The sequence below is a fragment of the Leptonychotes weddellii genome, chromosome 6 (genome assembly GCF_054177405.1).
Source record: "Leptonychotes weddellii isolate Sample4059 chromosome 6, ASM5417740v2, whole genome shotgun sequence".
NCBI classification, from domain to species: Eukaryota; Metazoa; Chordata; class Mammalia; order Carnivora; family Phocidae; genus Leptonychotes; species Leptonychotes weddellii.
The window spans coordinates 32,473,264-32,483,198 of NC_138374.1; the positions used below are offsets into that span (position 1 = coordinate 32,473,264).

At 41.3% G+C, this 9,935-nt stretch overlaps 1 pseudogene; it reads right to left on the bottom strand.

The window, feature by feature from the left end:
* Positions 1 to 7,245: 7,245 nt before the first annotated feature.
* On the bottom strand, positions 7,246 to 7,766 carry LOC102728541 (U6 snRNA-associated Sm-like protein LSm3 pseudogene; annotated as a pseudogene).
* Positions 7,767 to 9,935: the final 2,169 nt, after the last annotated feature.

Consider the following 9,935-nt stretch of genomic DNA (forward strand, 5'->3'; position numbering starts at 1 on the left):
AAAGCTGGTGGCATCACAATTCCGGACTTCCAGCTCTATTACAAAGCTGTCATCATCAAGACAGTATGGTACTGGCACAAAAACAGACACACAGATCAATGGAACAGAACAGAGAGCCCAGAAATGGACCCTCAACTCTATGGTCAACTAATCTTTGACAAAGCAGGAAACAATGTCCAATGGAACAAAGACAGTCTCTTCAACAAATGGTGTTGGGAAAATTGGACAGCCACATGCAGAGGAATGAAACTGGACCATTTCCTTATACCACACACAAAAATAGACTCAAAATGAATGAAAGATCTAAATGTGAGACAGGAGTCCATCAAAATCCTAAAGGAGAACACAGGCAGCAACCTCTTTGACCTCAGCCGAAGCAACTTCTTCCCAGAAACATCGCCAAAGGCAAGGGAAGCAAGGGCAAAAATGAGCTATTGGGACTTCACCAAGATAAAAAGCTTTTGCACAGCAAAAGAAACAGTCAACAAATCCAAAAGACAACCGACAGTATGGTGGCCCTTTTAACAAATAATCTACCACATCTTGAGTCTTCCCTAATTCTGAGATCGTTTTAGGACTTTTTAGGCCAAGGACCAAGAATTTCCTACAATCACTTTTCATCACCCATAGCCTGGCAAATAGACTAAACTAAGACCTCTTTTTTTTTTTTTTTTTAAGATTTTATTTATTTATTTGACAGAGAGAGAGAGAAAGCACAAGCAGGAGGAGTGGCAGGCAGAGGGAGAAGCAGGCTCCCCGCTGAGCAGGGAGCCAGATGAGGGGCTCCATCCCTTGACCCTGGGATCATGACCTGAGCTGAAGGCAGACGCTTAACTGACTGAACCACCCAAGCATCCCTAAACTAAGACCTCTTTAAACTGCTACTGACATGGAGAGTGCCAGAAAAGTCATATTAAAGATATGCAGGTATCAGCCAATAAAACAATAAATGTACTGTAGTGCTTAGCATTTGTCCTTTCTTCCTTTTTTCCTTCCTTCCTTTCAAGTGCTTATATGGTACTTATCATATGGTAAGCATTATGCTAGGAATTGGGGTAGAATGAAACCCTGTAGTTAAGATTTCAGCAAACAAAGGGACAGAGAATTACCAGGTTACAAAAAATTCTTGATGAAGGACGGGGTTGACATATAAAAGAGGGTGAAACATCTGTGTGAGGAGCAGCATGATCGGTAAGAATTTAAAAATCTTATTATTTTGGCATTATCTATAAAAAATGTGCATATATACAATTGGTCATACAAGGTGTTAGTTGTGGTATTATTTGAAAAAACAAAACATTGGAAACAATATTAATACACATAGGTATAAATGATTATATAAGTTATGATATATTCATATTATGGAATACCATGAATACCACAAAAAGAAAAACATAGAATTATATGAATCGATGTGGTAAGACAGTAATACATTATTGTTGGTAAAAATTCAGTTTTAAAATAATATGCATGGCATAATATTATTTTGTTAAAAATCTATATGTGAACAGTAAAGTGTGCATGTTTGTGTGTGTGTGTGTGTGTGAAAATAGAAAAGATACCAAATTTGAAATGATAACTATCTCTGAGAAGTGAGATTAGTGGAAGGGTACAATGGGGACCTTTTTTACTTTATATATATTTTGTGTACCATTTTAATTTTTGAAAAAGAACATGTATTACTTTGATAATTAAAAAGTCTTGCTAGAAAAGCACTAGCAAGAGGATTGAGGATTGGCCGAGGTATGGGGGGAGCTAATCTGAATGCTCACCTCAGAAATGCTGGGATAGCCAGGCAGTCCATCAGGACCCCCATTTGCATGGAGGACTCTATTCCTGGGATAAATGGTGAAGGGACTTTGAAGGTGACAATCAGATTTTAGGATATGTGGGTCATATAGCTCAACAGAGAAGAGATAAAGAGCTTCCCAACCTCTGGGATCAGTATGCCCCCAGGAAGGTGAAGTATTTACTGTGAGGAGAAAAAATATATATGTATGAGTGCTCAGTACGTGGATGGTGCGACCTGAAGTCATGTCTCCTACCTTCATCCCCACTTTGCAGAGTTTTCACCAAATCCCCCTGAGGGGACCAAGCAAGACAGACAGGCCATCCTAAAAGCTAAAAAATATCTGTAATCAGCCTTTCTGAGACCTCAAAGACTGGGTAAAAATATTGTCCCAGCTTCTAGAACTTCTTCAGCAATGGCAATAAGGGCAGTAGAGTCCGGCACCAAAGGCATGCCCACAGTGTTGGGGTGGAGTGGGGTTCCAGGCACGCGTTAGAAGAAGCAGTGCAGAATGACCACAGTTGAAGATCCCACCAGAAAGGCATACACTGGGAAGTACAGGGTGTCAGATATGACCCCTTGAGGTACCCTTTCACTTATTACCCAAGCCTCCTAGAGGCCGAGACTGGTGTAGCTCAGGGATACAAAGGCTACACAATGAGGGTGATGGAGAACCTTAAGGCACAGTTGCCTTCAATAATGCAGCTAGGGTAATAGGAACTCCTACTGCCCTCCCAAAGCACTTTGTTGGTATCAGTTGGAATTACTCATGTCAGCCTCTGTCTCCCCCATTAGACTGGACTCCTGGGAGCTCAGAAACCATGGTGTGTCTAGTATTTTATATTGTCTTTTATATTTGTATGCCCAAGGTGCTTATTTTATTGTGTGCTTGACACATGTTTATTGAATTGAATGATGAGCCTGAGCTGACATTTTGTAGTAAGAAGGGAAGCTACAAAATTAGACCAAATGATAATAGCCACAGACTTACCCCCCTCCTCACCAAGAACAATTTATACAAATTGTAGCAGTACTTTGAGCCGGGACCAGATATAGAAATAAAGAGTCTGAGACAATACAAATTATTTCTTTAAAAAGTTAGCCTTTAAATCCACAAGGAAAGAAATATATTGTATTTTGTCCTGAGTGGTGGTCAGGAACAGCTACACAAAGTAGCTGTGGGTGAACTGTTACATAACAGTGACAACATGATTGAATTCAGAATCTGGAGGGAGAGGAAAAGTAAGAAAAAAATCCATCAAGACGCTTAATTTTAAAAAGGAAATAAAACTAAATTGCTGCATTGAAATAAATACCTGTAGTTCATTAAAAAAATAATGCAAAGACTTTAAAAATACCTTCTTGAGAAAGGAATGTCACCAATTTTGCAAATTAGATGTTGGAGGAAAAATCGTATGTTGTTCACTAGAGCAGTAAATGAAATCACTGGTGGTAAAAGGGTTTCATGGGAGAAGGGAAACATTCCACAAATGACAGAAACAGGAAAGCATATAACTTCTGTCAGATCAAATTCATATCAGAAATTAGGCAGAAATTCAAGGATCGCATAGAACAGGGAATGCCATTTTAATATGAACCATCTCTGAGTGCCTAGGACTCTATGGAATAAGTCACTCAAGCTGCAAGATCAAGGAATACTGAATCAAGCATGAACTATTTGGGGAAATTGTTCTGTAAAGAGAAATCATGCCTGAAAAATGCCCCAGGAATCCTCCAGGGGTTATATACATCTATAGAGAAGGAAACATATGGATGTGGTCAATATTGACTATTATCAGCCCTACACCACAGTCAGTCCAATTGTTGAAATCTTGTGAAACTGAGGGCAATGGTTAGTCAAGGGCAGATAGTTGTCTTTGAGACAGGAAACATAAAGCTGAATGGTTACTCCTACTCAACATCTTTATGAATGACCTGGAAAGGAAAAACTTCCAAATTTGCAAATAGCACTAAGTTCCTCTGAGAAGTGAAATACAGATGTTCTTCAATCATGCCATGTGAGCACCATAAACATCACCATAAACACCAACCAGGAGCCTCAGTGTAGGCAAGGGTCAGATAAGACACACAGTTAAAAAATAATCCAGTTTATACTTTAAAGATGTACCTCCCTGTTAGTTATGCTAGTAAGTTATGATCAAAGAAAACCTACAGGTTGAGTTATCCTAGACCAGCAGTTCTCAAACCTTTTGGTCCCAAGACCCCAAAATTAAAATTTATTGAAGACTCCAAAAAGCTATTTATTAGTTCATTTTAAAATTACAATAAGCCCATTACATGTTATTATAAATAAGACAGTTTTAAGTAACTATATTTTATAAATTAAAAGATTAGTGAGAAGAATGGAATTGTGTTTATATTTTTGCAAATCTCTTTAACGTATGATTTAGGAGAAAAGAGTGGATAATTAGTTGCTTCTGCATTTAAGCTCTTGTAATACCATTTTAACTGAAGTAGATGAAGAAAATCTGGCCTCACACAGATAAATAGTTGGAAAAGGAATATATTTCCATAGCCTTTTTAAGATAACTGTGGATATTCTTCTTTAATACTACACTAAAACTCACCCAGTGGTGGTTTCTTTGAGGTTAGTTGTATTGTGGAATCTGAAACCGTATTATCTTTTCATGTTCTGTTATACTAAAATCCATTGATTTACCTTGCACTTTGATTTTTTAAAAAATTTAAACCAATGCATAATTTGTGTAACATAGTGAATTATTCATTCAGAAATTATTGTCTGAATTCTCTGGATCTTCCAAATGTTGATGTTTCATTCTACAATATAAAACAATGCTCTTGTTAATATCACCATGGAACTTATCAAAGTCTTTAGGCATTGAGAGAAGCTGTCCAGTTGGCAGTGAGGGATACAGGTTTTCTGAAATTGTAATTTTTGTTTGAAATTGCAAATTTTATCATTGGCAACAAATACTGTCAGTTTTATTTCTTTGAAGGGATGGGCTCACTTCCTTCATTTCGGAGAAAATATGTCAGAAACTAAGGCCATTTTCTGTCAGGCATTCTTTCAAGTAACGTGTTCCATATAGAAAGTGAGCGTAGCTCATAATTCAATTGCATGAGTGCTTTTCTCCTTGAGACAACCTTCATATTTATAATGTGGAAGTTATTTAGGTAGCTCTCACTTTGTCACACAGGATATTAAAAACATATGTTCCCAAGGGTCAAAACTTAATAAAGTTAATAATTTTTACTACATCATGAAGCACATTCTTAAATGAAAATGCCTTTTTTTTTTTTTTTTTAAACTGCCGGGGCATGGTGCTGAAGAAGACACCCAGCACTCCAGCAAGGTGCCCGAAATTTTACCCGCTGTCGCTTTTGCACCATTGATGTTCATCCAGCACTAACAAAGGCAAACAATCTCTCAGTATTATCATGGAATTCGTTTTTACTTTGCTGGCCCTCTGAGAAGATCTCAGGGCCACCAGAGTTTGTGGACCGCATTTGAGAAGCACATTCTTAGAGGCTGATCCCTGAAGGCATTGTCTCACCTTAGGTAGCCAAGAAAATGCTGTTTCATCAGCCGAGTATTGGAAATGAGATACAAAGTATTTCATAAAAAATTAAATATCTGCTTCTCTAAAAACATGACTCTTCCATAGCTGAAATATCTTTCTTTGCACATAAGGAAGATTACTTGGAGATGAGTAACTATAAATATTCAGGGTTGGAGGAATCACCTATCGGAGAAGAAAGACTGAAATAATTAGGATCTTACTTTGGAAAGGAGGGGGCTTGTTTAAAGTTTAAAGGTCATGATTTAATTTGATGGGTATTTATCAAGCACCTGTTGAGTTCCATGGGTCATAGAGATATAAATCCAGGTCCCTGCTCTTATAAGAACTAGAGTGTTGTTGGCAAGGCAGGATATATAACTGCAACAAGGGAAATGAGAATTGAGAACTAAATGGAGATAGAAGACAATAATATCAGAATCACCACAAGGCAACATGTGATCCCAAAGCTAAATGAGTGGTACCAATGGCCGGAATCCTCCAGTCTTGGTGAGCTAGATCTCACTGGCCTACAGCCAAGAGCCCCCCCCACCCCCACCCCGCCATGCTGCCACCAGGGAAATCTCAGTCCAGCAGGCTAGAAGGAGCTGTTTCCTGACTGGTGTGGCAGGGTAGTTTATGGAGTCTTTGTTCATTTCCACTGTTTTCCTTGGTGTTCCTGGCCTCTAAGGTGTTTGCGGGGCTGTACTTAAGAAACTGCTTGAGGTGACCCTCTTTTCTGTGATTTAGGGAAGCCAGAACATTTCAGTTGAGTGGATAATGCAAAGTAGCATGGGTGGTGCTATAGACTGAATGTTTGTGACTTCCTTGAATTCGAGTTTGGACACCTCATCCCCAATGTGACAGTGTTTGGAGGTGTTGTTTTGGGAAGGCAAGTAGGTCCTCATGAGGGATTGGTCCTCACGAGGATGGAATCCTCATGAGGTATTAATGCCCTTAATAAAACATATCCCAGAGAGATCACCTGACAGAGCTTTGTTCCGCCATGTGAGAACACCAACGGCGGATGGCGTCTACAAACTAGAAAGCAGGCACTCACTGGACACGGAACCTGCTGCTGCCTTGATCTCGGACTTCCCAGTCTCCAGAACGCAAAAAATAACAAGGGTGCCTGGGTGGCTCAGTTGGTCAAGCAACTGCCTTCGGCTCAGGTCATGATCCTGGAGTCCTGGGATCGAGTCCCGCATCGGGCTCCCCGCTCGGCGGGGGGTCTGCTTCTCCCTCTGACCCTACTCCCTCATGTTCTCTCTCTCTCAAATAAATAAATAAAATCTTTAAAAAAAAAAAAAGAAATAACAAGTTTACTTTTTAAACCACCTAGGCTATGGTATCTATTATAGCAGCCCAAATGGACTAAGACAGGTGGGAAAGCAAGAAGCTAAAGCGGGAGAGAGGAAGTGATGGGATGGGGGGATGGGGCTGAAGTCGGCAAGGAAGCCCAGGAAGGTGGTGGAACCACCAGGGGGTTGGCTGTGGGGGCACCTCTAAGTTTTGCTATTTAACGTTCTCACTATGCACGTCTTATCATGACCAGCTAGAAAAGTCCCTCTCAACACTCTACGTCCTCCACCATGCCTGTACCACGTTCTCCACCCGGATGGCAATCCCCGTGGTGCCTTCTTTCTTTTTTTCTGCATCTTGGTGATCACATCTATTGAAAGGGTTGGAAAAAAATTAAAATGCCCTTTAGCTTAAGAATTTTTTAGTTATCCGCAAATCAACTCGTTTCAGGAGTGGAAGAATCCTTGGTCATTTCTTAATATCAAAATGTACGCAGGTTTCTCTTTTGAATGTCTTCTACATTTAAAGAGGCAATCATACAAAAGCTCCTATATTCCATACATGATAAATTCTTTGTTTCAGCCAACTCTTTTTTTTTTTTAAGATATATTTTTTTAAGATTTTATTTATTTATTTGACAGAGAGAGACACAGCCAGAAAGGGAACACAAGCAGGGGGAGTGGGAGACGGAGAAGCAGGCTTCCCGCCCGCCAAGCAGGAGCCCAATGTGGGGCTCGATCCCAGGACCCTGGGAGCATGACCTGAGCCGAAGGCAGACGCTTAACGACTGAGCCACCCAGGTGCCCCATGTTTCAGCCAACTCTTAATGGAGGGGCAACTAGTACAACACCATCTCCCCGGACAAAAAGCATTGGAATATTCCGTTTTGTTGATTTATATATCTCTTCGTATGTTTCCTCCTCAATTTCTATAGTAGTCACAGTCTCTTCCCCATCTCCCAATATCATATTTAAATGCTGATCGTAAGCATGTAATCTGCCTCGAAGCTCTCTGTCATTTCTCATTTTCCCATAAATTCGCTCATCCAGGCTGAGCCTGATGAGATCCAGGGGCTCTTCTACAGTGTGGGTAGTTTGTTGCTGATCCACGTCACCCGCCATGTTTCAAACCCTGCACCCTTTCCCGCCTCTCCCCCGTATTGCTTTCTAAAATATCTTAGGTTCATACAGAGTTGATGAGCTTTTACAGACTGAGGAAAAGAATGTAGGATCGCTCTAAAGTAACCCTGAAGGTCAACCAGGAAGGTTCAGAGGAGGTAGAGTTTAATGCTCCTAGTGCCAACACAAAGGAGAAAATGAATAAAGGGGCACCTGGGTGGCTCAGTCAGTTAAGCATCTGCCTTTGGCTCAGGTCATTATCCTGGAGTCCTGGGCTTGAACCCCGTGTCAGGCTCCCTGCTCAGTGGGGAGTCGGCTTCTCCCTCTCCCTCGGCTCCTCCCCCTGCTCATGCTTGCTGTCTTTTATTCTCTCTCTCTCAAATAAATAAATAAATAAAATCTTTAAAAAAGAAAAGAAAGAAAATGAGTAAAATTATAGACAGGTGCTTCCCCAAGTGGAAAGCTCTGAAAGGGTCTAAGTCAAGGCAGATCTTCAGGCTGTGGAACAGCAGGTGTGTCAAATCCTGATCAAAAGTTCCCACCAAGGTTTTAATGGAACACTTGGTTTATGTGTCCATGTGATGATAAAATGTCTTAGGCCAGGCTGTCCTGGATTTGCCATGGGCTGTGAACAGCACCACCCTAATGGGAAGAGAAGAAAGGGTATGAGGACACAAGGAGAGAGCAGGAGAATGAGAGAGTAGAAAAAACAACTAAGACCAAAGGGTGAAAGAGAGAGGTGGTTTTCCAGGGCATGGGCAAAACTCAAGCTGAACCCAGTCTTTTTGACACCATCCTTGTGGCTCTCCACAGTTTGAATGTCTGCTGATCACCTCGCTGTGGAGCTGGGAGGCCTTCTCACCCGACTGGCTAACTCCATTCACTAACCGCATTAGTGGCTTGTTTGGCCCATGCCTGATGGCATAACTTGGAGAACTAAGGGCCCTGTCCAAAAAACCAGGATTCGTTCACATTCCTGGGCATTTTCGGGAACGGGTGAGCTGCAGAGAGTCCATGGTGTCACGTGGATGTCTCTAGGATGATGGAAAGGAGTTTTTCCCAAGAAAGAGAGTGGAGGTGTACAAATTTGTTTCAAGAACAGGGAAATGAGGTCAAATTTATATTCATTTTGAATATAATTGGAGGTATACAGGGTGATTTTAGGGAAAATTAAGGTGGCAAGCATAGAAAGATGAGTCACTAACTTGGAGAAGATATTTTCAATATATATAACGAACAAAGGAAAGTATCCTGAGTATATAAATAATTCTTTTATTTCTTTTTAGTTTCACTAATAGCTGAATACCATATACAAAGCCTCTTTGTGTGTTTTGTGTGTGTGTGTATGTGTGTGGCAAAGTTTAGATTTGAGGATTAAAAATAAAAGTGGACAATATAGCATGATATGGAAAGGAGAAAGGGGCAGTGGTGGAATATCTGGGATGTCCCAGCAGTCTGGGTAGTGGCCTACATTGGGACAGCACTAAGGAACAGATATTGTTCAGGAGGATGGTTTCCATGAACCTACGAGAGGCCTCATCCTCCGAGAGATCTGAGTGGGAAGGAAGTCTGCGAGGCCTGAGCAATTCCAGGATCCAGCTATAAATGTGGTGAGGACCTTGTTGTGGGAGAACCCAGGAGAGTCACTGGAAGAATGTAAACAGGTGGTGAGCACTATGGGCCAGGATGTGTGGAGCATGTATTTATTAGCAACTCAGCAGGAAACAGAGGGCACACTCAAGTTGGGTAATTAAGGAGAGTTTAACAAAGGTTGGTTTTAACCTCTTAGGAAATGTGACAGAAAGGGTGCAGGGCTCTGGGGCAGTAAAAATGGGGAGCCTTATCACTACCAGGCTTGAAGAGATGAAAGGATAACCCAATTACCAGAGCTTACAGAGAGAGGGGCAACAGAGAGGGTAGCCTGGCAGCTGCTGGGGAGCTATGGCTTTTGGCAGACCCTGCTGTCCTCAGTTTCCCTGCTGGCAAACACCCTGCCTTGAGATTCGCCAAATCCAACTGATCCCAGAGGACAAAGGAGCCTGGTCATGCAGATCCATACAGATTAGTCTACCAGAGCACAGGGCAGAGGAAAGAAGAGGGTGGATCTGGAGAAGCAAATAGAAGATATCAGCACAGAGTACATTTCTAGGCTAATCAACATGGCTTTATCTACCCACTGCAGTGTGG